A 27,735-nucleotide genomic window follows, 5' to 3' on the forward strand; every position below is an offset into this window, starting at 1 on the left:
CTAAGCCCCCTCCTTGGCCGCCAGGCGCTGGTGGTGGACTTGGTCTTGCTGCAGCTCCTCCTCGTGATTCGGGTGCCAAAGTCTCATGATGATGCTCTCGATGTTGAAGGCATAGATGGTGTGTGTAGGGATGACTTCCCAGTGTACCTGCAAAGCCTCAGGGAGTTTCTACATGTTCACTGGAGGCAAAGGTGCAGGCAGTGAATCCCCAGAGCAGATAAGCAGGAGTGCAGCCTGCTGCTCAGCAGCATCAGGGGGCAGATGGGCAGTCGGGTTCTCACCAGCACAGGAAGGGGACACAGCCAGAGGGCCTTCGATTAGGCTATTGTAGGCCACCATGCTGTTCTTCAGGTATGGCTGTGGGGTTACATTGCTACTGAAGGCAAACTTAAAGTGGTCATCTTGCAGCCGGTTGGGCTTTCCTTCTAGACACAACTGACGTCAGTATGCCTTTAAGGTGGCTCAAAGACCACGGTGTCCTCAGCCACGCTGTCCAGCCCGTGTTGGGAGGCTGTCACAATCATCCTCCCCTCCAGCTGGCCGCGCATGGGAAGCATCATCATGTGGGAGCAGAGTTTCAAGTCGTCATCCTGGGGATCCTTTGCCAAGAACTGGTCAAACTTCTGACGATCAGAAGAGGGCTTTTTCTTGCCCTTGGGCTTCCCAGGCTTGGCTGCAGGTCCCCCAGTCCAAGGCAAAGATCCAGCACCCTCTGGTGTGGAAACCAAAATCTGATACCGCGTGAGGATGGCCAGGAGCAAATCGTTGAGAGAATGCACATTTTCCTGTGTGAGAAGTCCATGGGCCTCAAGGTCAAACTCCTCCTTGCTGATCTCTGCTTGAACCACAGCTTCAGGTTAGCCCAGTATTGCTTGACGTTGTCCTCCAGCGCCTCACTCGGGTTCTTCTTGGCTGCCTCCAGCTTGCTCACAAAGGTCGCCAGGGCCCGAGCACTCTGCCCTCCCGCGCACTCCACCCTCCCATGCACGCTAGCCGAGGTGCCCAGCAACCCGAATGTCACTTCTTATTGCACTGAAAACAACTTTAGTACTTGCTCAAAGAGTAAAAAAAAGAATACAAACTTATATCATGGGTATCTATATAAGGATATATAAAGCAGGTATTTAAAAAATGAAATGGAAAAAAAAAATCAAAGACTCCAGTCAATGCTTCCAAATTTTGGGTAAACAATCTAATGAATTCATACTTGCATAGTAACAAAATGGCTGGCCTATGCAGTCAGAAGAGTTTCAGTTTTTTTAAATTGGGTTCTTTAGTAATACATGACTATAAATCCATTATGATAAAGTTACACAGGATAGAATATATCTTACTCTAATTAGGACTCTGTTACTGTGGGTGGATATGATGGTGGGGTTCATTTAGGTATTTTCATATGTGTATGTAGGAAAGTTATGTCAGACTCATTCCAATGACTTTCCTATTCCTAACCTCCTTTTCCCTTCATTCCCCTTTGTCTAATCCAATGAATTTCTCTTCTCCCTCCACCCCCTTGATGCCCCGTCTTTATTCACATACCAGTGAAAACATTTGACCTTTGGTTTTTTTGAGATTGGGAGTTTCAACATTATTTCCATCAAAATTAATGCCTTGTGAATTAAATGAAAGTAAATGAAAAAAGCCATGTAATGAAAACTATTCACAGATTAATGTGTGTGCGCAAAGTGCACGTATTGGGGGGCGCTGAATGCAGGGTCTCCTTTGTGCTAGGTGTGTTAGACAAGTGCTCTATCACTGAGTTACATTCCCTGTTCCCTCAGACCTTTCTGAGCATTAAATTCTGCATAATTTTGACATGTTATTCCTAAAAACACCCCTGTCTTTTTTCAACCATGAAACTTTCTCAGAAACACTAATATAGATGTGTAACATTTGTCTTTCCTAATAAAAAGTGATTTTCCCATCTGATTAAGACTGATGCTTGAAAAGATGAGAATAATTGAAATGAATCTTGGGAAAATACATTTTTTAAAAAGATAATATTTCACAATACAAAAATACAAATTTAAATTTAGAGGTCATATGACCAGGAACAATATATATATATATATACACACACACACACACACATAAGTGAAAATATTTACAGCCAGCATAAAAAGATTAAAGAAGCAGTAATGTGTTTTAGTAAATAGACACACTGATTCTTGGGCAAAATCATTATTTACACAAATGATCTGAATTCCTCATTTAGCCATATAGGGAGGGCAGGGAACTGGAATATTTGCCTATATAGTCCCCACACATAGGCCAAGCTCGCACCTGTCATGAGTGGTCTTGAGACACAACCACTGTGTCCTCCTTGCTTGTGCAGAGTCACCCAGGAATGCCTCCTCAAGTTCCTCTTGTGTTCCATGCGCCTGGGGGAGTACAAATTTCCCAAGTCTTCAGAAAGCCACGAAAGAAAGAGAAGCAATGAGATTCGATAAAAGTCACTTGAATATATTGCAAAAATTAAAAGAGGAGTGTTTGGGGAAGGATAACCCAGGATTCACCAATACAATAGACACATTTATGTGAACAACTAAGTTGTGTAGTTGTAAAAATCTCACATTTTTTTGAACAAGCATTTATTTACCCACAGTTCAGGTAGCTGGGTAAATCAGGCCACAGCTAGGAATACTGCTATAGGTGCAAGATGTGCAGTTTTCGTTCTTCATTATAGAATAGAAGCATGGTTGAAAAAAAGGGCTCTGGAGGGATAATTCTGGTGTTAAATGAAGTCTCTTTGTAACTAATACAGTATGATATGTGCAAAAATAAGAAATATATAAAAGCAAATATTAATGCAAATAATTTATGACAGATCAGTGGTGACACTTGAGTTTTCATAATGGTGCGGGAAACTGAATATTCTTGGAGCAAATTAAGATCTGACCTTAACAGTGAAATGAATCTGACTGAATTTTCATGTGTGCATACATGGATGTGGAATAGTGGTTCCTGGCATTGGGTGTATCCCCTGGATACTATGTTTTTTTTAAAATATGCTATAAATAGATTGAAGAGGGATTGATGAAGTGGAGGGAGGGGAACAGGGGAGTGCCTGGAACTGAATCTGAGCAGGTTGTATTCCATGCTTTTGTGATAATGTCAGGGTGTATCCTGGTGTTGTATATAACTAAAAAAATATCAAAAGTCCTAATCTTTGAGCTCATTAAAAACTATTAATTAGTGGTAGATTACAGACTTAAATTGTAAACAAATATAGAGTTGAAAGCCTAAAGGAAAATAACTCACCATGAGATATGGTAAAATTCCTGGGAAACTAGACCTAAAAAAAGTACCTAAATTTTTTTAAAAAAGTATTTCTAAGATAATTGATGTGAGGAAAGACCCTGAAGACAGGCTCAATTATCTTACATTATTTTCTTGCAGAGCTTTAGCTCAGATTTAGAATTGAATCACAGAAATGGTAATAGTTCCTGCCTCTTGAGAAGTTATGAAAACTGAATTACCAAATACATAAAGCTTTTAAACTAATGGTAAGTCTATACGAAGGAAGGCAATATTTCCTAATACAGACAGTTCTTTCTGAATCATTGATGATGTAACACTCTACTCAATTGATATATACATCAGTATATGTGACAATGAAAAAAAAATAAGCCCTTAGTCAAAGAATAAACATTTTTTAAAAATATTTTTAGTTGTAGACAACTGGTTCTTGGAGACCTCACCTTACAGGAAAGCTAGACACAACACTGGACTTGCCCCAGTGGCTCCCACTCCCCTGGTAGACCATCCAGATGCTATGCAGGGATCACCTCCCACTCAGTGTGCCTGCATGGAGCACGAGTTTGCAGGCTAGAAACCAATAATTATGACTTCCCTTGAGTAACCTGCTTGGTAATACCGTTAAGGGTGCAGCCCACTGGACCTTCATTATGTATCTCTCCTTTGCTGACCTTCCCACCTCACCCAAGCGCTTGTGAATGCTTATCCAGGATGGCTCATTCTTGTTATCCCAGTGGAGTGAGCTGCCCTCTTATCTGGGATTTTAAGAGTAATACACTACTGTTCTTAATTCATGTGTTTTCTTGAGTCTCCTCCACTGTCTCATTTGACCAACACAGCTTATCCTAACTTCTTTTACTGACAGGCTATCCTATAGAAAGTAAAAAAAACAGAGACATGGGTCAGACAAAAGCCCAAAGGGTTATCAGCTATGCAAACAAGTTTCCTATGAGAGAGAATGTTATCAGAAGTCAGGCAATGAGGGACAAAGGCTACCCACCAAAGATAAAGAAATTCCATTGAAAGATTCCCATGACTTACTGATGTCATAGCCATTATAATGTTGTGGCAAAAAGTATTATTCATGTGTTTATGATGATGTTGGTGTAAACACATGTACTGTGTTTCCAAGTATGAAAGTGTTAGGTCGGTGGTGGTGACTTGGTGGCGACTTAGTGGCAACTTAGAACAAAAGCAGCCCGCGCCCGGAAAAGAACACCAATCAGATGCTGGTGGAAATGCTGGTCAATCAGCCAGATCTCCTGACTAACGCCTGTCAATCAGCAGGACCCCCTGGCCAATCCTGAAGTTCAGCCAACTCCCCTGACCAACTCCAAGGGGGCAAGGGACCCTACAAACACCTTTTCCTGTCCCAAGCCCTTCCCTTCCTGCTGTAAGCCCCATAAAAGTCCAATCCGGTGGAGCTTCCACGGTTTCTCCTCAGACCTTTCCCCTGTCCCCTCTGTGGGTCTGATCGAGTTCCGCCTGGGAGTGATATCTCAATAAAGCCTGTTCAGCAGCCCTTTTAAATCTGCCTCCTTTGGTCGCTGCCTGCCTTGTCTGATCTGACAGAAAGTATAGCACTATTGTGTATAGTATATTATAATCAATTTTTTTAAAGAGAGAGAGAGAGAGAGAGAAAATTTTTTAATATTTATTTTTTAGTTTTCGGTGGACACAACATCTTTATTTTATTTTATGTGGTGCTGAGGATCGAACCCAGCGCCCCGCGCATGTCAGGCAAGCGCGTTACCGCTTGAGCCACATCCCCAGCCTATTATAATCAATTTTGATAATAAAAGACTGTTATTGTTAAGTTTGTGTGAGTGGTACTCAAGATTTAACCCAGGGGTACTCTACCAATGAGCTATATTCCCAGCCCTTTTTATTTATTTTGGTACAGGATCTCAGTAAGTTGCTGAGAGTTTAAATCACTGAGGCTGGACTCAAACTTGCAATCCTCCTGCCTCCACTTCCAAGTCACTAGGATTATAGGCCTGCACCACCATGCCAGCCTTATATATTTTCCATACTGATTTAGATTTCTGTTACTATTTTAAAAATACCTGAAACAGTCAACTTACAGAGAGGAAGTGTTTTGACTCACTTTCAGAGGTTTCAGTCTACAGCTGATTGATCCTATTCATTTGAGTTTGTGGCAGCACGGCAATGGTAAAAGCAGGTGATAGTGCAATACCATTCACCTCATGGCTTCAGGATGAAAAAGAGAAAAAGAGACTGAGGTCATAATCCTATTCAAAGGTATACCCCCAAGGACCTAAAACATCCCCAAAAGATCCTACCTCTTAAGTTTTCACCACCTCCCAGTAGTACCATGGGTTAGGAACTAGGCCTTTAGCACACAGACCTTACTTAGGTAGACATTCTAGATACAATTATAACATACATTTTAAATTAATTATGCATAGGTAATGTTTTCCTATAGCCATTTTGTAATTTGTATTCTAGTCCTGTTGTAGTTTCTTTCTTACTCTCTTAAGAGTAGTAAAGTGATTTATTTGAAATGTTTTGAATTCTTATTTATGATTTTTTGATTAGCCTACTATATATGTTTGCTTTGTAGTTACCAGGAGTTTTACAAAAATATCTTTTGATTATAGAAATATTTTTTATTTTTAAAATTTTTTTAAAAGAGAGAGAGAGAGAGAAAGAGAGAGAGAGTGAGAATTTTAATATTTATTTTTTAGTTATCGGCGGACACAATATCCCTGCCTGTATGTGGTGCTGAGGATTGAACCCAGGCCGCACGCATGCCAGGCGAGCACACTACTGCTTGAGCCACATCCCCAGCCCCTAGAAATATTTTTTAAATGATAGCAATTTAATTATAACAGGCATAACAGATAAAACACAAACTATACTTGCATTCCACTTATCTTCATAATTGAATTTTTGATATTCAATATCATATCTGTCAAAATTGCCTATATTAATATTTTAAGAATTATTTTCAATTATTTTGTATTTGTCTTCATACTAAAGATACAAATGGTTTATGGGTTGTGTTTACAATATTTGAACATTCTGAGTTGTATAATTACTGTTAACATTGGGAGATATGAAACTCTGTTTTCTTGCTCACCAATATGTTTCATCTTAAGGAACTGCCTTTAGCATTTCTTGTAGGACAGGTTGGGTGGAGATATATTCTCTCAAGTTTTTATTTTATGGGAATTGTATTCTGTAATTAAAAGACAAAGTAACTGAAACAATAAAATCCTAATACATGTTCTTTACAAGGAACTCAATTCATTTCTGCAGACGGGCACAGACTGAAAACTAAGGGTAGAATAAAATGTTACAGGCAAATGGAATACAAGAAGCAGGAGTAGCCATACTTATATCTGATAAAATAGAATAAGTTAAAAGTGGTAAGAAAAGGAAGATCATTATAAAATGGTAAAGGGGTTAATTAAGCAGGAAGAAAAAAATTCTAAATAAATTTGTGCCCCATATCAGAGCACTGAAACATAGAAAACAAATATAAGTAGACCTAAAGGGAGAGATAGATTGCAATATAATAGTAGGGAATGTAACACTGCACTTTCACCAATGGACAGATCATTCAGACAGAGAGAGTCCAAGGAATAGCAGAGTTCAATTGCATTCTAGACCCAATGGCCCTAATAATTATCAACAGAACATTCCACCCAACAGCTACAGAAAATTCTACTATATGCTTTATCATTATTTTGACTGTACTCCTTACATTTTTAAAATGAAAAAGTTTACTGTAAATCAGTATGTTATGTTTCACTACCAGCAGCCTCACCCATCTCATGTTTACTGCATCTCTTCATCATCTCATTTTCTCGTGTGCTTCATTTAATCCTTGTTTTGTTCATGCCATGGCTCCTAAACCTACAAAATCCACTGCTAATGTCCCAGTAAGAGGCCATCTCAAGAGACTGACCTGGAAAAGAAATTAAAGTGATTAAGAACTATGAAGGAAAAAATATCAGTGAAAATTATTGCACAGTCAGGCATGTTCCATCCCACCATGGCTATTCTCTTGTAGGACAAGAACGCAGGGATAGAAGCTGGTAAAGGGTTTGCCTCACTGAAGTAATGGAGACTAAAATTTGAGAAGGACTTGAAGCAGAAATGGAGAAATATCTAATGACTTATATTGAAGACCAGACACAAAGATATCCCTCTCAGCACTATGGTCATCAAGATCAAAGTAAAAATGCCATTTGTGATGCTGAAAGAAGGCTGGACCTAACTATGATTCGGAATTTACTGCTAGCTCTGAATGATTTAAATTACTTGAGAATAATTGCTCAGTATATAATGTGAGAAAGACTAACAAATGTTTATGTGGTGATGTAAAGTCAGTTGGATTTTTTTTTAAACATGCAGATAGTCTGTGGAGGAAAATTATTTACCAAAGCAAAGCAAATCTTCAGTATTGACAATCCCTCCCTAATCTGGAAACAGTCTCAAAAAGATTTTTTTCATCCACAAGGAAGTTAAAGTCAATGCTAAGTTTTAAGACATTGAAATATGGCGTAACAGTACGATTTGGGGGCAATATTGAAGGATACCAGCTAAAATTCTTCTTAACCTACAGTGAGAAGCACAGGGCATTCAGGCATCTCAACAAGCACACACTGCCATTGCATTACAGGAACAATCAGAGGTCATGGATGACCCAGCTCCTCTTGCAAGATGCTCTTCTTGTATGTGTTCACTGCTACACCAGTGAAATGGAGAAGCACCATTTTGGAGAACTACATACTTCAATGTTTTGCTCATGTTTGATAATGTTCTTGATTATCCTCTTCCAACTTTTAATCTCCAGCTCTTTGCCAAGGTGGCGTTTCTTCCTCCAAAACACCATTCTTTGATACAACCAATGGATCAAGGAGTTTAACAGGTCTTAAAACCTACCATCTGAGGATAATGTTTGCCTAGGCTGTTGCTGCAGCTGAGGAAGATAGTAAGCAGACACTGATGCAATTCTGAAAAAATCACAAATCTATGACTGCATCAAGAACCTTGCTTTCACTTGGAATGATGTCACCAAGAAATATGAGTGGCATCTGGAAAAACAGAAGAATTTCATTTAGGATTAAAAAGATTTGTTAAGGATGAGGTGGTTGCAAAAAAAGCTATAATTAAGATGCAAAACAAATTTAACCTACGTGTAGGTAAGGATAATATTGAGGAGCAGAGGAGCTCCTAGGGTGTCCCCCCACAAAGAATAGGCTAATAAGGCACTGTTGGAACTGGAACAAGAACTCTCAACTAAAAAGACAGAAGAAAATTGCATGGGGAAATAAAAAAACATCCAAAAAATTCACAGTGAAGGGTTTAGCAATTTTCAACAAGCTCCTTAAAAAATTTGAAAACTTGGGCCCCCCAAAACAAAAACAAAACAAAAAATATTCATAGAGGGAATATTCCTGGTACATCATCTGTTTATAAGCAGATCTAAGATGAAATAATGAAACCAAGGAAACCACCATGTGATGCCAGACACTAGGAACTTTTTGCCTGGATGACAATGAAAAACAATCCAGTCAGGCAAGTGAACACATACAAGGCTTTTTTAAGGGCTTCTGTTTAATAAGGGAGACAAATCTCTGACAAGAAGCATCCCTGAATCAGAGAAGAGTTCATTTTACTAGTTACTTGCAGAGTGGGAATGTTAATTGGCACTAAACTTGAGTGTTTTTCCCTGTGCTGAAGATAATTCACTACAGCTGTTCAGGACAACACATACAGGGCACCCAGACATTGGTGATGCAAAGTGACTCTGGTCGAGGGTGGCACACAAGTCTCCTTATGTCTATTGTCATGCCATGATCCCTTTTCCTTTTGCTGGTCCATGTCTTTTTTCCATTTTATCAATTTATCTTCCTTATTCTTTTTTTTAATTTGTTTTAATTAGTTACACATGGCAGTACAATGATTTTGACATATCATACATTTGAATCAGAGACATTTGTTGCTTTTCTCTTTATGTTCCATAGATTCTACCTGCTGATATAAGGACTTTGCCATAAAAATCTTACCGGCTGATCTAAAAGACAAAGTGGGCAATCCAAACTTCTGGTCTATGAAGAGTCTACATCCCTGAAAACCATAAATATGGCTCCCTGCAAGGTAAATCACCATATTGCCTATCTTGTCAGTGGATAAAGTTTTTGAACAAGTATTTGAGGTCCTCCATGGGTTATCAAGTATATTTCTATAAATCTGAAGAATCTTATGGAAGGCAGAAAATGTTTCATCCTTATTAAGTGGCGCCAACTGGGGAATTCCAGTCACTTTTTAGCAGTGGGGAGTTTTATAACTTGATACAGTCCTTTCCGCTTGGGCTTCAGTTAGTCTTTTTTTTTGGTGCAGGATGGGAACCTGGGATTGAGTTCAGGGGCACTCAACCACTGAGTCACATCCCCAGCCCTGTTTTGTATATTACTTAGAGACAGGGTCTCACTAAATTGTTTAGTGCCTCATTTTTTGCTGAGGCTGGCTTTGAACCCATGATCTTCCTGTCTCAGCCTCCTGAGCTGCTGGGATTATAGGCAAGTACCATGGCGCCCAACTGCAGTTGGCTTCTGCTAATCCCCCTCTCCACAGTTAAGCATAACCCTGTCTCTTAGCTGCATTTTTGGAAGTACAGCAGGGTTCTGTGTTGGGTCACACTCAAGTTTGTTTCCATAGTCCAAGAGAGCTTGCTGGGTTTTGCCCAGGTTAATGCAATATTGTAAGGTATGGTTTGTATCTGTCAAATTAAAAGGTGGTATTCAGGAATTGCTGGCATCTCCAAAGGGCTTAATTTCTGATGGCTCCTTGTGGCAGCTTGAATTAATCAAAGGGCAATGGAAAACAGCCTAATTGGGGCACATGGTTTTCTTGACATAGCTTGGCTAGGATTTATTTAATGATTAGCTTTTTCTACTTTTCCTGAGGACTAGGGATAATGAGCTGAGTGATTTATAATTAATTCCAATAACTATAGAGATTTGATGTCATCTTTGCAACAAAAGCAGGACCATTATCAATTTGGGGGGGCTTTGGGAGTCTAAATTATAGAATAATTTCTTTTGAAACACTTTTACATACTCCTATGGCCATCTGTCCCCTAGTGGGGAAGGCTTCTAGCTACCCTGTGAAAGTGTCTATAAACACTGCTAAAATATTTGCACACATCTTTGAAGGCATTTGGGCAAAGCCTAATGCCCAGTTTTCACCAGAAGAATAACCCCAAGACTGAAGAGGCTTTCAAAGTGGGAACGTCCTACTTAGAGTTTACAAAGTCCCTTTCCAGTAAGAATAGCCCTAAGCAGGTCTCAGAGGTTGTCCATTTTGTAATAGGTGACATCATGTAGATGATTAGAAAGTTTGCACTGATCAGCCCTAGGAATCATAATCTCTTGTCCATCTGGAAGCCATCCTGACTCAATGAAGTACCCCCACTGACCTCATTTTTATATTTCCACAGAGCAATATTTAGGCATATTAGTTAGATCAGAACTAGGGCCAGGAATTTATGCATTGTGTTGGGGGTTGGCTACAAGCTTTGCAATTTCATATGGTGGGATTATAAAACCTCCTAATATCATAAGGTTAATTTAGAGGCCTCATTAACCAGCAAAGCAGTTGCAGGCGCTGCTCTCAAACTTGACCATTGGATCTAATTGTCTGGAGAAATAGGTTACCAGTCTTGAGATAAATCCTAGTTTGGGGCTTAGAACCACCAAAAGTAAACCCACCTTTCCCATTCAGGACTCCTATAAGGATTTTGCTTATAGCCTAGGAAATAAATGCCTGTGAGTCTGGCTTCAGTGATACATTTGCTTGCAGTTTTGTCCCTTCTTGACAGAGGGATAGGACATTCTGGGGAATAAAGAAATGGGAGATAGTTTGAGAGCCAATAGTTTAAGTAGAAGGGAAAGATAAGTATCTCATCTAAGCCCTACCATGTACTCCTGAAACCAAAGACTCCTGGTATGATAAGGCCCAATATGTTGGATCAGGGCAGAACAGGCAGCTGCAGTATCTACAAGCTTTCCTACCTGCACATCTAGGGTGACCCAGGGTTTCTCCCATGAGATCTGAGTTCCTGGCAGAGGCATCTTTCAATGGTATCAAGAGAGGCCTCTGATGTGGGTTGCAACTTTGTTGTCCTGCTCATTGACAATTAGGGCATTCATTGCCCCAGGTTGCTATTATAGCCTTAAGCATACTGATTGGACCCTGGGGCGGTCCCTCTGGGAGGGCTCTTTCCTAAGGTCACCTTAATGAAAGGGCAGACATATTAGGAAAGAAAGCTTTCTTTTTCTTTTTTGCTTGTGCCAATCATCTATCCTAGTTTGCTTCCTCTGCCCTGTCTCTATTAAGTACCTTAAAGGCCTCTTTAACCAAAGCAGCAACAGGAGTTTAATGTTCTTGTTCTAATTTTTGTTTTCCCTGTGTCCAGAGCTGATTGGGTTAAAAAAAAAATTCATGGCTATCAGTCTATTCCCTCTGCTGAGGTAGTATCTATATTAGTATATTTTCTATAAGTTTCTATCTGCCTGTTTCTGTTTAGCAACACAGCTAGACTTTGTTGTGATTTGCAGGTTTAATCGCATATCTTTCACAACAAATGGGAAGTGTCCCGTTTACTCCCTACAATGAAACCCCTGGCTGTAACCCCATTTTGGGTTCCTGTTGGAATGGCATCACTCCCTAACTCATTAACACTGATGTGCAGCTAGGTGATCACAAATCCATCTGCAGCTTCCCTTGCATTAGCAATCATTCTAACTTTCTCAAGTGCTGTAACTAGCCAGTACTCTCATCACATCTTGGCAGGTAATGGGAAAAGAAAGTTTAGCTTTAAAATTTCATCCTGGAACCCTTTCTTGCCTATTCCTAAATCTGTTATGAAAAGAGGGACACACACTCTAGTGAAGGAAAGAGGGCATACACACTAGTGAGACTTCCTTCTCCATTAGGTAATTCTCTGAGGAAGGAAAAGAAAAAGATCAGCTGGTTCTAATTTTGTCCTAGAAGGAAGCCTCATCGGAGGGGTTCAGGGCTAGCCTCTCAAGGCAGAGTGGTGGGGTGACTGTCAGTGTTACCATTCAGGAGGTAGCAATGTCAGGGAAAGTATCAGAGGGGTAGGAGAAGGGTCAGATGACTGAATTTGACCTTGGACAAATCATCTGGATCTTCTGATGGTGGGGTCCTAGTACTTTCAGTGCCACAGGTTTTTTTTTTTTTTTTTTTTTTTAATATAAGGAAGAACAAATGACTTCTCTCCAGAAAAATAAAAAGAAAGAAGTGTAGAAGACTCAAACATCACATCTCTCCATGTACCAGAGGACAGGGCCTAGCAATTACTTCAGGAGGAACACTCCCATTTCCTGATTTGTAGCTATCAGAGTGATCCAGCCCATTTTATTACCATAGAGGCCTCTTCATATCTTGGGCCATAACTAGAATGGGGACTGAAAAATAGGAGAATGAGAAAGAGGGGGAGAGAGAAAAGATGAGAACGAGAAGGAGAAAAACAGAAGCAACATAATGGGCAAAGGAAAGGGACCCTACCTGCAGGACAAAGGAGGGGTGAGGAAGTCCTTTTGCAGAAAATGGGGAAAAGTGGGCTAGAGAGACTTACCCCTCGCCTTGACTGTTAGAAAAGAAGATCCAGGTGGCCTAGCTGTTCCTGGCAGGTCGTGTGGGAAGTCCTGAGCCTAGGAGGTTCTGCCCAATGCTCACCAGGGGAGTCACCAAAATTATGTCAGACACTCAAACCTTTTGACCTGGAAGAAAATGGAAACAAAACTGAGTCAGGCAAGTAAACATACAGGTAAGATTTTAATTGGAGATTCCATTTAGGAAGAGAGACACAGCCCTAAAACGACAACATCAGGTTGAATCCCTGAATAAAAGAAGGGAGCTCATTTCATTGGTTACTTGCAGGGTGGGAATGTTAATTGGTACTCAACTCAAGCATTTCTCCCTGTGCTAAAGAAAAGTTATGCAGCTGTTCAAGAGAATGCATAGAGAGTACCCTGACCTCAAGGATGCAAAATGACATTGGTTGTGGGTGGCAAACACCAAGTCTTTTAATATCTATTATCATGCCTTAAACCAAGGTCCAGAAGGACATTTTCCCCTTTTCTTATGCTGTTCCCTCTCTCAACTGAAAAGAAAAGAAAAGAAAAGCATGATTCATTAAGAATAGCTTCAGGCAGGGCCATCAGAAGGTGTCTTAGAAGAAGGATTGTTATCCTAGGTACTAGCAGTTCCCTGAATGTAACTGCCCCGATGATCTTCCTGTGGGACAAGATGTGGAGGTGGAAGACAATGATGTTGTTGATCCTGACACTGTACTTTTTTATACATGTGTTTGTGTGTGTGTGTGTGTGTGTGCGCGCGCGCACGCACGCTTGTGTGTGTGTACACACTTATAGTATAAAGGTATAAAGAAAGATAACATTTTGTACATGTGTACAATGAGTTTTGTGCTTAATGTGTTAATATAAAAAAGCCAAAAATTATGTTTATTATTTTAAAGAATCCCATTGAGCTAAGATTAATTACTCACAGAAGAAAGGGAAATGGTTTTTAACAGGGCTGGGGATATAGCTCAGTCGGTAGAGTGCTTGCTTCGCATTCACAAGTCCCTGGGTTCAATCCTCATCACCACAAAATAAATGAATAAATAAATAAATTTAGTGTAGCCTAAATGTACAGTGCATATAATGTCTATAGTAGCATACATCAGAGACACAGCTCACCAGATTCATTGTTCATGCTTTCAGTGTCTCACCCAGGGAAGCATCCAGTCCTGCAAGCTCCATTCATGTGATGTACCCTATCAACTTTTGCCATTTTTATCTTTTAACTGTATTTTTACTGTACCATTTACATGTTTAGATTTATTTTTTTAAAAAATAGGTATTTGCCATTTGTTCCAACTGCCTACAATATTCAATAGAGTAGGGAGGCCAAAGTAAATCTGTGTTATTCAGCTGTCCATTATTAGAAAAAAAAAATACCTGAAATAATTAACTTTTAAAGGGAATAGTTTCATTTTGGCTCACAGATTCAGAGTTTCTAGTCCATGATCAATTTCCCCTGCTTTGAGTGATGTAGCAATTCATGGCAGGGGAAATGTGGGAAAGTAAAACTGCTTACTTCATGACTGTGAAACAAGAAACATAGTGAGGAGGGTCTGAGATCGCAAATTGCCTTTGAAGACATACCCCCAATGTCCTCTCACTAGGTTCCACCAGCTCCCAATAGCACCTGCCTGGGACTAAGCCTTCAACACATAGATCTCTGGGAGACATTTTAGATCTAAAATATAGTAAGACCATACTATTTAAGTGTGTGAAGGTATACTCTGTGATGTTCATACAAAGACAAAATTACGTAATGGTACGTTAGTCAGAATGTATCCCCACTGTTAAATAATGTATGATCCTAATTGTTCTTATCAGTTGGTATCAATTGCATAATACATCATTACTTTATGTTGCAATTAGAGAATAAACCCTTTAAAAAACTATGACACATATATTTCTTATCATTTAGTATTTTATCTTATTATTGTTGAAAAGAATTCTACTTACATAAATGTAGAATAGGGACACCTGCACAGGTTATATGCACCATAATTATGGACCATAAAACCAAGGATCTTGACTTTTTCTGTGACCACAGAGTACAGTGACTAGTTCCGTGTCCGTGTAGACTTTGTACGTATGATTCTTGGATCCAATCCTGGTGTTGCTCAACAGAGCACTGTGGCCATGCATAAGAAGCTATGTGAGGTGATGCACAGTTCCAAAGAATTTGTTTATCAGCACATGTACAGTCATCATTTACTCTGTGTCTATCTTGTAAATCACTGCATGAAGAGTTGAAGGAATGTTATATCATGCCCATTCTTTTAAAAATTATTTCAGTGTTTTTTCAAGTAAACTTTCTCTATCTGCCCCCAACATTGCCTATCACTCATTTGCCTTCACTTTCACAAAAATATGGTATGTAAAAGATTCATTTCCAGGTCTGTTTGAGATAGGATTGGCCTAAGCATTTTTTTTTCTTTTTGGTTTGGTAGTAAGGATTAAACTCAGGGCCTTATGCATGCCAGGATAGTGTTCTACCACTCAGTTATAGCCCCAGTCCTAAGCTACCATGATTTAATTTTTTTGTTTCTACTGTGCTTACCTGTGACTGTGATGATACCTACTCTGAGGCTTTGGAGCTTGGAAATGAAGAATATAATTCCATAATGTGGTCAACAGAATACGTGGTTCCAAAGAATTTTTGATGGAATCTGTAGAAAGAACTTATTCATCACAAAGTTTTCCCACAGAATCAATGGTCTTTTGAGAACGTTCCTAAGCCACATGCTTGTTGTTTAATTAAACAGAAGGGGGGAGATGTTGAGAGCCACAGTTTAGTCGGAATGATGCCTGGCATTTTGCTAGAGGGAATGGTTGAAAGGTGACCCTGCTCTGGGATTAGGGAGGCTCCGGGATTAGGGCGGATCCTGCTGGGATTAGGGTGGATCCTGTTACTTTGGAGTTTCTCGTTCTGGGAGAATAGGCTCGTGGAGCCTGGTGGAGGGACAGTGTTCCCAGGAAGTGTGTGTAGAGTACCGGTGAGAGTTCGGGAATAAAGAGTTGCTGTTTGAACCTACAAGGCTTTTTGGCGGCTCAGTTATTTGGTGCCCAGCCAGACTGGGGCACTTGTCCCCACATTTCATGATCTCACTCATATGTAGAATCTAATAAATTTGATTCCATATGGGTTGAAAGTAGAATGGTAGTTATCAGAGCTGAAGAAGAAGGGTGATGGGTAAAAATTGATTAATGGGTACTAAATTACAGTTGGATTAGAGCAGAAATCTCTAGGGGACTATTACACTGTATACTGACTGCAGTGGTTTAGTTGTGGCATCCCACACAAAAGCTTGTGTGTGAGACAATGTAAGAAGGTTTTGGAGGAAAAATGATTAGGTTTTATCCTTAACCTAATCAGTTAATTAACCCCTGATGTGATTAACTGGGTGGTAACTGGAGGCAGGTGGGGTATAGCTGGAGGAAGTGATTCATTATGTGTGTGGCTATGAGGTCTGTATTTTGTATCTGGAGAGTGGAGTCTCTCACTGCATCCTGATCATCATGTGAGCTGTTTCCCTCTGCCTCACACTCTACCAATAATGTTCAGCCTCAACTCAAGCCCCAAGGAATGCAGCTGCTATCCATGGCCTGAGACCTCTGAAACCGTGAGCCCCCAAGTAAACCCTTCCTAATCTACAGTTGTTCTGGTCAGGTCTTTTAGTCACAGCAGCAAAAAAGCTGACTAACAGACTATAGATAACAATATGCCTTGTACCTTCCAAAAGGCTAGAAAAAAGGATTCTGAAAGTTTTCATTACAAAGAATTGATAGATACATATGTTTAAACTGATTTAAACATTGCACAATGTATACATGTATTGAATATAAAAATGGTAGCCCATTCATATGTACAGCTTTTTTTTTTAAAACTGGGTATTGACTGAGGTGCTTAAACACTGAACACATCTCCAGTCCTTTTTATATATTTTATTTTGAGACAGGGTCTAGCTGAGTTGTTTAGAGTCTCCCTAAATTGCTGAGGCTGGCTTTGAATTCATGATCCTCCTGCCTCAGTTTCCTGAATAACAGGGATTACAGGTGTGTGCCACCATGCCTGGCTATATGGACAGCTTTTATATTTTGTTTATCAGTTAAAAATAAAAGTGAAAAGACATCTCAGTGAATGAGAGAAAATCATATAGCTGATAAGTTTCATATTAATAATATGTAAAACAACTCACAACTCAATAATAAAAAGGCAAATATACCAAGCAGGGGATACAGCTCAGTTGGTAGAGCACTTGCTGTCATGCACAAGACTCTGGGTGTGATCCTCAGCAACACAAACTTTTTTTTAAAATAAGGCAAATATTTCAGTTAAAAATGGCCAAGATACTTAAATATACATTTTTCCAAATAAACTGAAGTCATGGCCATTAAGTGCATAAACAGATGATTAATACCTTTGTCTTTAGTCAAATGCAAGTTGAAACAATCATGAGACACACTTCACCTGTAAAACACACACACACACACACACACACACACACATCTAAGTTAAAAAAGCAAATTAACGACAGCAAGATTCAATATAATTCAATTTTTATAGCACTCTGGAATAGGTAGAAGCATAGAGATCAGTAAAGAGATTAGTGGTTACTAAGGACCTGAGAGACAGGAGTGTCCAGGATATTAACACAAGGGATTTCTTTAGGACCATGAAATTAATATCTATGCAGTTTTAATTGTGGATACATTTACTGGTCTTCAAGCCCTAAAAAACACTTCAGTAAAGAAAGACTTAACCTAAAAGTATGCACATTTAAGACCTTATTTAGTAGGCTAAGAAATCCCAGGAAGGGAATGCAGACAAGAAAACATTACTGTATAACAAATGTATGAAATGACATCACTGAAGGTAGTAAAGGAAAAGGGTCTGAATAACTTAGGAAGGAATTAGAAATGCTTGTCTAAAAGGCTAAAGGACTTGTACATAAGCACTTCACCATAGATGGTAAAGTTATTTCCTATGGGTGCATGGGAATATGGATTAACAATTCTGAAACTACTATGCATGTATTTTCAGATGATATGATTAAATTAACAAAGCCAACTTTCTCAACTTTAGGATGAATTTTATACAGATAAAAGCGTAAGACAATTAGTTGATGTGACAGTGGAGACATGGGTAAGAATTCATGTTTAATTAAATATACATATATATGGATATATGTAAAAATATTTATAGGTATGTACACATTTATGATTAATATATACAGGGACATGTTCTTTGATGAAACTTTAAATCAACATACTCACCAGTAGCAGTAAGTACAACCAGTGCCCTATGCTTTAAATTCCGTTTTTCAGTAAAAGGCAGTTGGCACTATATATTATTAATGGAGTTTCTTCAAAATGATTCAGGAGCTTTCAGGTGCAGTGATTCATGCCTTTAATCCCAGCTATTTGGGAGCTGGAGGAAGGAGGATTTCAAGTTTGAGGCCAGTCTCAGAAACTTAAGGAGAACCTATCTCAAGAAACAAACTAACAAAAAAGGTCTAGAGATGTAGCTCAGTGGGAGATGAAGCACCCCTGAATTCAATCCCCAGTACTAGAAAAACAATATGCAGGAGCTAACTGAAAGACCTTCTAATGGCTAAGAATGGAATAATTTGAACATCTGTAAAAATAGTGTATAAGTAATATATAAAATAAATGAGCAGGTTTACATACTGATAAAAATAAATGGTTGATTAAATACACTATGAAATGAATAAAACCGATGAATGCACACAGTAAATTATTTCAAATATTTTTTGAAGATACTTGTTGCCTTAAGGAGGTGGAGCATGATGGCCCACTTCTTAAGTGTGTGCAATGCACAGTGACTTCCTTTCAAATCCTACAACATGGAAAGGGGCGAAAGGCCTAATTTTACAGTGGGAAAATTTGGTAGGAAATATGACCTAATCCAGTTGATCAAATAAATCTGAACAGAGTTAATGCATGCTGATAATGTATACTACTGATAGGATCTGATGAGAACGGCATGTTACCTTTACCATCTTCCTCCTGAAAATCCACCACTCAGTCTAATCATAAGGGAAACATCCCAAATGGGAATGCAGATGTTATTTTTCAAAAAGGAATTTCTCAGAAATTGTCACTGTCAAAAGAGCCTGAGGAGGAATGATAAACAAATGTGATGTGGTATCCTGGACAGAGATCTTGAAGAAAAAAATGAACATTAAGGAAAAAGTGAATGAAGTGTGGATAGCAGTTAATGATAGTGTAAAATACTGGTTTCTCACACTACTGAAAGAGTTTAATAATAAGAAGGCCGGAGTTGTGGCTCAGTGGTAGAGTGCTTGCCTAGCATGGGTTCAATCCCTGGTACCACACAAAAAATAAAATAAACAAATACAGTAAAGGTATTGTGTCTATCTACAACTAAAAAATATTTTTTTAAAAAAAGAGTTTAATAATAAGATAAACTGCGAGATATGAGGGAACTCAACGTACTCTATTTCTAAATGTCCCATAAACCTAAAATATCTTGAAATTTTTAATTTCCTGTTTTTAAAATAGTCATTACTGTATATACAAAACAGAAGTGTATCAATAGTGCTAATACCACCTGAATGCATCATTCCAATTTCATCATTTTCCATAACTGAGGAAGGTTACTATTATTGTGAAAAACTCTTTTACATTCTTTAATTTTAAAAAATTATTTCCTCTATATTTGTGCCTCAAAATAATATATATTCAATTTTTCTTATTTAGATAAATGTAATCATGCAATTTAATCCATAGTCCTAATATTATCATGGAAAATTATAAAACAAATAATTTGTGACATGCTTCAAAATACTCTACTGGTATATCTCAAAAAAGTCAAAGTCACAAACAATAAGTAAATACCGAAAACACTATTTTTTTTTTTTTTTAGAAAAAGACATGATATCTCTTGATATTTGCCATAAGACAGGTAAACCACAAATTGAAAAAAGAAGGGAGACCAATAGAGACTCCAAAGGGTGTTGCCCACACAGGACGGATTCAGGGTCACTTTTCCTTAACGGGGCTGGCAAAGAAAAGACCAAACAGAACCAAAATACCTTTTTCAGGGGCCAGGAATGGCTCTGTGACCTCAGGGGTCAGCTCCACGCTGGTCAGCACTGGAAAGGGCAAGAGAACGAGCACACCCAACCCCCCTTCCGCCTAATTATTGGTAAGAAGACATTCCATAGAATATTCCACCCAAATAAGGCAAGGGATTGTGTTACAACAAACAGAGGGGTGTAGTCCAGTCCCATTAGGTGACATCAAATCTCAGAGCAGCACTTCCTTGAGGAGCGAAGGTAAGGCCCACTTGCTTCACACTGTGTGGGATGCCAGTCCATACCCCTTTTACTCAAAGCTAAACTCAGCTCCTGTTCAGGGCGGCCTGACAGAAAAAGATTCAGAGGAAGGAAGGAGGGATGGATAATAGAAGGTACTGGGGACAAAATTGACCAAATTATGCTATTTCCATGTAGGAATATACCACAATGAATCCTAGTTTTATGTATAATTACAATGCACTAATTAAAAAAAAAATAATGGAAGGGAAATCAGTAAAGTAAAGGAAGGCGATCAGAGGGAGGAGGGAGGGAGAGAGGAAGTACAGTGGAATGTGATTGATCAAATGATGTGTGCATGTGCAAATATGTCACAATGAATCCCAGTATTATGTTTAATTATAATGCACCAATAACACCCATAAAAACAAGAATTCAAGCACCTTTTCAAATAATCCTCAATTAAAACCATGAAAGGCAGAAAATGAATGGATAAAAATCATGGAGAAGTAACAAAGACAAAAAAATTATAGAAAATGGTAACAGATTAAGGGAGGTAACCAAGCATATCAATAATCACTTTGAAAGTCAATAACCTAAAAGCAACATTTAAAAGATAGAGATTGTTGGAGGGGATCAAAATAGAATGAACTATATGTCATTTTTAAAACCTACTTAAAATGTAAAGGCACATACAAATTAAAAATAAGTGGTTGAGTCGGACGCTATGGGCACACCTATAATCCCAGCAGTTCAGGAGGCTGAGAGAGGAGGATCCTGAGTTCAAAATCAGCCTCAGCAACTGTGAGGCGCTAAGCAACTCAGTGAGATCCTGTCTCTAACTAAATACAAAATAGGGCTGGGGATGTGGCTCAGTGGTAGAGTGCCCCTGAATTCAACCCCTGCTATCCCGTCCCCCAAATTAAGTGGTTGTAACAAAATACACAACAAATTGAAAATAAATGAGTATAACAAAATGCACTGTGCTAATACTAACCAAAGAAAGTAAGAGTAGCAATATCATTTAGGCAAGCACGCTTCAAATGAAGAAACATAAATGATCAAAGGGTACAAAAATGTAGTTCTTATCTTTGCCACCTGCACCTCAGAAAGCACATTTATCTCCAGGATATATAAAGAACTCATAAAACTTAACACTAAAAAACAAATAACTTGAATGAATAAATGGGCAAAGGGACTGAACAGATACTCCACAGAAGAATAAATATGATCTGTCAAAAAATATATGAGCCAGGGGCATGGTGGCATATGCCTATAATCTCAGCAGAGGGAGGCTGAGGCAGGATCCCGAGTTCAAAGCCAGTCTCAGCAAAAGTGTAGCTCTAAGCAATTCAGTAAGACCCTTTAAATAAAATACAAAGTAAGGCTAGGGATGTGGCTCAGTAGTCAAGTGCCCCTGAGTTCAATCCCTGGTACCAAAAAAAATAAATAAATTATTATTAATATCAATATATGAAAAAATATTGAACATCTTTAGCAATTAGAGAAATGCAAATTAAAACCACACTGAAATTCCATCTCACTTCAGTCAGAATGGCAATTATCAAAAATACAAGTAACAATAAATGTTGGTGAGGATGTTGGTGAAAAGGCACATTCATACATTGCTCATAGGACTGCAAATTGGTGCAACTAGTCTGGAAAGCAGTATGGAGGTTCCTCAGAAAATTTGGAATAGAACCTCCATTTTACCCAGTCATCCTACTCCTCAGTATATACCCCAAAGACTTAAAATTGGTTTACAATAGTGATGCAACCACATTAAAGTTTATAGCAGCTCAATACACAATAACTAAGCCATGGAACCAAATTATGTGCCCTAAAACAGATGAATGGATAAATAAAATGTGGTATATGTACACAATGGAATATTACTCAGCCCTAAAAAGAATGAAATTATGGCATTTACCGGTAAGTGGATAGAACTGGAGAATATCATGCTAAGTAAAATGAGCCAATCCCCAAAACCCAAAGACCAAATGTTCTCTCTGATATGCAGATGCTAACACACAATGGGAGAGGAGAGGGAAGAATAGAAGAACTTTGAAATAGATAAAGGAAAATGAAGGGAAGGGAATGGGGATAGGAAATGGGAAGACAATAGAATGAACAGGACATTCCTATGTTCTTATATGAATACATGATCAGTGAAACTCCATACCATGTACAACTGAAATAATGGAAAGTCATACTCCATGTATGTATAATATGTCAAAATGTATTGTATTGTCATATATAACTAAAAAGAACAAAAAAAATTTAAAGTAATTCTCTTTATAAATAAGACATAACAGGTATTCATCTAACAACAGAGTGTTGAACTACATGAAGTAGAACTGCAGAGAGAAGTGGGTGAGTGCACTATTTTCACTGGGGAATACAATACCCTCTATCAGAAATGGACAGATCCATTGGCAGATGTTCAATAAAGACATACTTGCCCTTCATAGCACTACATATTAATGGATATAACTGATAACTATAGGCCTCTTTTAGATATTATACATTCTTAAGCTCATCTGAGCATTCACTAAGATAGACTACATTGTGGGCCATGAAACATACCATCATAAATTTTTAAAAATGGAAACTATTCAGGGTATGGTGTAGGCCCAAATTAAAAAAAAAAAATCAAAGGGTAAATGGCAAGAGAACTGGAAAATATTAAAATGCATGGGAATAAGCAACACACTTCTAAATTTTTTTTGTAGTTGTTGATGGAAAGAATACCTTTATTTTATTTGTGTTTCATTTTTATGTGGTACTGAGGATCGAACCCAGTGTCTCATGCACACTAAGCAAGCCCTCTGCCACTGAGATACAGCCCCAGCCCAGCAACACACTTATGAATAACATGTGGGTCAAAGAAGAGAAATTAATAAATGTCAAATTATTGAACTAAATGAAAATGAAAACACAACTTATCAAAAATTTCTAGGATGCAATGAAACAGAAGCTGGAAAGAAACATATATAGCACTGAATGCATGGCTTGGAAAATATAAATGATCTAAGATTAGTCATCTAAGTTCCCACCTTTGAATAAGAGAAAAGAGCAAATTAAACTCAAAGTAAGCAGAATAAAAAATATAATATTGTAAACAATAAAAACAAAGTAATTATTAATGCAAATGGATTTTCCAAATTAAAATTGATAGCTTAATATTTCCTATATATAAGTAATGAAATTAAAAAGGAAAGCATGACGCCCCAAAAATAAGCCTTGCCTGAGGTTACTCTGGCATGACCCTCCTGAAATGAGGGGACACTAATTTTCAAAAATATTCAACTAAATGCATACTGTTGGAAGTGCTGGTAATCTCATTTGTTTTGCTTTGTATTTTGTTTTTTGAGAAAATGAAAAGAAAACACAGGGGACTCCTGTCCCAGAGGCTGTGATTCTGTCCATCAGCAGGAACAGGGGGCTTTTAAAGAGATGATTCAAAGGCTGCATTCTGTGTATACTCTGTTGGAGTTGTAATTCACTTGTTAATTTGGGAGACAGTCATTTTTGAGAATCTCTGGTAACATCCCCAAAGTCTGGATTATTTCATTCCTATGGTGGGTGTGTACTCAAGGACAGCTAACTCTGCCTAGCATGTGGAAGAAAGGCAATCCTGTTTCCCTTGATATCAGGGACTGGGAAAGATTAAGGGGGAGCAGGGAGAGAGAAAGAAACATGTTCATTTAAAAAATAAGTTGCAGTGGCAGAGTAGCAAGGGCTATATTCAGAGCATGAAGTAGTTTCATCTGTTTACCGTTATATTGTATATTTTTAAATGGCTTAAAATATATTTTAAGGATCTCAGCAAAAAGTATAATTTGGTGGGGTAATGGTTCCATTAATTAGCTTGACAGAACCTTTCTGTTGTGTATACAGAGATCAATATATCAGCATACCTCTCAAATCCATTAAAAACAAATTAATTGGTAAATTATGTAAGTATAAGTATTCCACCAATAATACATTTAGGTAACTATTGCTACATAAACTTTCCATTGTGTATATGTGAATACATCATAGTGAACCTCACCATCACATACATCCACAATTCTGGGATCCTAATTAGAATAAGACATGTTTCATGCTTGTATAATTAATTATATCACAATGGACTGTAGTGTAAGGTATGACTAAAAAGAACCAGTAAAAATATTGTAGTACTATAAAAGGTAATATCACAGGGCACTATTAATAGAATTTAGTTTTAATATATGCTGTGGTTCAAGAAACAGAAGAAATCATGAGATTTGTATAACTGAATAACATATAAGAAGTCACGCATACAGGGACTCTGTGTCTACAGAGAAATATCCTGAAAAGGCTGCCCACCCAGCTTTCCACCCAGCGCCCACGGTCCACTTCCGCTGCCCACAGCCATTGAGGAGTCCGCCCTCAGCCCTCCACCCACGTCTCTGAACTCCAACCTCTGACAGCTTGGTAATCAGCCTCACCAGCGCAACTCCCCTGAGATCCCCCTCCTCTGTGCAGCTGCGGATCCCGCCTACTCTCTCACCAGCTGCTTCCTGCTTAACTGCTCTTAAACTCCAGTGTGTGGACACCAGGTGGCGATTAGCAATGTTTTAAAATTTGTCTCAACTATGGGTTTCATTCAATCCTGCAAAAATCCCCGAGGGGACGAGAATGTGCACTCTGAGTGGAGAGGTGTGAGTGATGTAGAAAGGGAGAGTAATCGAGGCGTCTGGGTCCCCGAAGCTGTCCATTCAGCAGCCTGATCCCCCTCCTGACCTTCTCCACCCTCACTCCAGCCCATCAAAACCCTTCCTGATAATACAAATGGACTTCCACAGTGGACAAGAACCATCTATAAGATAGTCTGTGTGACAGACAGACCTTGTAGGCTGGGTCAGTTTGAAGAAACAAGACCCAGGGAGTCAAATTCTTCAGCACAGATGCATTCCTCTATGAAAAAAAAAAAAAAAAAATGAAAAGCACTCATCAAAGAGTAAGAAAAGAACACATATTTCTATGATAGACCATCCGTACAGGGCAACAGGCATATAAACATTTACAAAAGCCAGGTGGACGCAATCTGGGACCTCAGCTGATGCTTATAGAACTTTAGTAAGAGAAAAATCAAATAAAATTATGAAATTTATTTTTGCATATTAATGAAATGCTGTGCATCTGTAATCAGAAATGGCATTTCTGAGCTCTTTCTACACAATATTTTGTGATTTTTTCACAGATAGAACAAAGTAAGACATGCAACAGAAACATTGACCATTATGTTTTAAAATGTATGTAACTTACAAATTTGTTTTGTGGTTCCCAGACAAGCCTCGGTTTATCTCCTTTTCAGCTAGAGGTATTTCAGAGGAAATTTCTGGAAAACACTAACACAAAGAATGTGGCACATGTGTTTTTCTGAAAAAAGGAATACTCTATTTAATTTAGTAGCATAATACTTGAAAATATGGAAATAATTGAAAAGATATTTTGAAAAACTATAATGAATGCATGGTTAAACATAAAATGAAAGGCATTAATACACAATAGAGAAATACCAATTTAGTTGTAGATGAAGTCTCTCCTACAAAAAATGTAAATTTATGCACAAATGTTAAAAGACATTTACATGCCCAAAGAAAAAGCAAGAGCAAATATAACAAGGCAAGACCTAAAGTGATCATGTGCCATTGACAAACCCCATGTTTATACAAAAAGAATTGAATTACCCAACTAATCCCAGGGGGAGAATGAGGAGCAGCTGTTCTTCCCCATGCAGACCCCACCAACAGCCCCTTAGTTACCAGTGCCAGCTGCTGCCTCGCCCTTGGTGGGCATGGTCTAGAGGAGAGGACACACCCATTTGGTCATCTACTTGTTCTGGAAACACCCAGGGACATCTGCCCTGCTCACTGTTACTATTGGAATAGAAAGTTTTCAAAGATCCAGGATGTAGGATAATAAAATGAGGAGAAATAACTGAATGAAATGCACTGAAAAACACACTAAATAAATAACATGGGGAGTAGTGAGGGGGGATTTCCTAAGATTCACATGGACATCAGAGAGTAAGTGTATACAGCAATATTCTAAATTCCAAACCCTCCTTTTTATTCAAGGCACAAGTGGGAATATTGGTGTAGGTGCAAAGCATGCATATTTTTACTATTTTCAGTCTTCTTCATTATAGAGAAGCATAATAGTTAAGAAACAGGCTCTGGTGAAAATGTTCTTGTGTTAAATGAACTTTCTTACTAACAACACAAGTGTTGTTAGTAAGACATTTATTTTTCTTTGTGCAAATAAAACACAAGTGTGTTATTTGCACAAAGAAAATAAATCAGCAGGAAATAAAAAAAAAAAACAAGAACTCAAAAATAATGTATTCATATGTAAGCAAATAATTCAAAAGAATGATTAATGAAGACTAATTTTAATAAATGTTCCAAAATATTGAATTCCACTAGAGAAAGATAAAATTGTCCTTTAAACTCACATTCACACAAAACAAACTCCAGGTAGATTATTGACCTAAGTATTTAAAAAATATAGTACTTATATTGTACTTTAATCTCATGACTATAGGGTAGGGTAAGAATTCATAAACTAAACTGGGGCAGGTGGACAAAGCATGTTTGTTCCATATTGCAGAATAAAGCCCTGATCCTGATGTCAAAAAATAAATAAATAAATAAACCTTGAGGTATTTACCAAGTAGTAGAAAAATATTCTAACACAGTTGACATGAATAGAGATTATGGGTATAAACTGAGTCAGGCTCAAAGTTCTTCTTTTCCTTTGTTGAAGTCATTTAGGTCAGATTCAGAATTGACCATGGGAATAGCAGTAGTGTCTGCCTCTTGACATGTGATGAGAACTGAATGAAGTAATAGAACATAAAGCCTAATAGCAGGTTGATACTAAACACCAAGTCAGTATTTGGTTATACTAATAGATTTTCCCAAGGAACTTAAAATGTAGCATTTATATCAATTAAAAAATTCATTGTGATTTTATGGGACAATGAAATAAAATGATTAAATTGTAACATAAATATTTCTAATTGTGTTTAACTCATAATTACTGAAAATAATTCTTTGGAATTTATATAAATGGGAATATATGTGTTATATCACTTCTAATATTACAAGAGATGGGAAAAAAAACCAAAATACTTTAAAAAGGATAGTTAAAATTTCTCCCATTTAGAACAATCTCTTCTAAAAATTACTTTTCAAGTCATATTTATTTATTTGTGTGTGTGTGTGTGTGTGTGCTGGGGACTGAACCCAGGGCCTTGTATATTTGAGACAGGCACTCTACCAACTGACCTGTATCTCCAGCCCTCAAGACATCTTGTACGTGAGTTTCCCATGTTATCCTAATATTTGCTACCAGAAGTGTTGATACGGCCACGTATCTTATAAGAGTCCCAATCCTACTCATTGTGAGGTGATCATCAAACCTACAATCTCTCTGCAAGTTTTAATGTTGATAGTATCATCAGAAGGTAACAGTGGAAGACTTTTAGACAAAGTTCACAT

General features: G+C 38.1%; 1 pseudogene; it reads right to left on the reverse strand.

Annotated features, from left to right (window-relative positions):
• LOC114104783 (transcriptional adapter 1-like) lies at positions 1-27,637 on the reverse strand (annotated as a pseudogene).
• Between the last annotated feature and the right edge of the window lie 98 nt (positions 27,638-27,735).

Source organism: Marmota flaviventris, chromosome 2 (assembly GCF_047511675.1).
Source record: "Marmota flaviventris isolate mMarFla1 chromosome 2, mMarFla1.hap1, whole genome shotgun sequence".
NCBI lineage: Eukaryota > Metazoa > Chordata > Mammalia > Rodentia > Sciuridae > Marmota > Marmota flaviventris.